The following is an 852-nucleotide window of genomic DNA, read 5'->3' on the forward strand; positions in this document are numbered from 1 at the left end:
CCGAGGCTTCAGAAGCAAACAGGCGTCACACAGCAACGGGCAGTCTCTCTGCTTTAATTCACATGTACAGAGCTCGCGGCCGTCAGAACCCTTTACACACACACGGCAGGCCCGTCCCCCCGCTCCACTCGCAGGGACCGGCAGGTCTGGCTCGGGCCCCGGACGCGCCCCTCATTGCCCACCACGTGAAAACTGGCGGCATGAAACTGGAGCGACCGTCCAGGGCCCGAGGCTTTAGTTTCCCGGGGAGAGGGCCTCTAGCAGGCTGCCCTGCTCACGGCCACTCGTGGCCCACCCTGCGAGGAGTCTGGCCGGCTGCGCACGGTGCTGGCCGGAGGTCCTGGCCCGGCACCAGCGGGCGTGCTGCCCGCCAGACGGACAGCAGGGAGGGCCCCGGCACTCGTGGCGGAGGGTGGACACGGGGGGACGCTGCCAGGGGGCGCCGCGAGGTGGAGGTCCAGGCTCCGACCACTGCAGGGGCCAGCTGCGGCAGCCTGGGACAGCCACGGCTCCCCAGAGCCGCCCCAGAGCCCCAGGGCCCGGGCCCATGAGGGCCACCTGCCCCGAGGGGCCTGCGGGAGGGGGCTCCCCGGGAGGGGTTTCTGCCTCGCCCGCTTCCCTGGAAGGACACGTCGCTGGCCAGGGACAGCACTGCAGAGCACTGGCGGGCGGGGCTGGCAGGCGGGTGGGCGAGGGCACGCAGGGCGCACACCTGGCTGTGCCCGCCTCTCCTGACGGGCAGCGGGCGCAGACGTCCCTAGCCAAGGCAGCCCCAGGCTGACGACCCCCCAAAGCTCCGGCACTCGACGGGGCGGGCGGCCTGCCTGCGTCGGGGCCCTCCGGTGCGCGGGG

The sequence above is a fragment of the Condylura cristata genome, unplaced genomic scaffold, assembly GCF_000260355.1.
Source record: "Condylura cristata isolate star-nosed mole 26May11 unplaced genomic scaffold, ConCri1.0 scaffold00012, whole genome shotgun sequence".
Taxonomy (NCBI): Eukaryota; Metazoa; Chordata; class Mammalia; order Eulipotyphla; family Talpidae; genus Condylura; species Condylura cristata.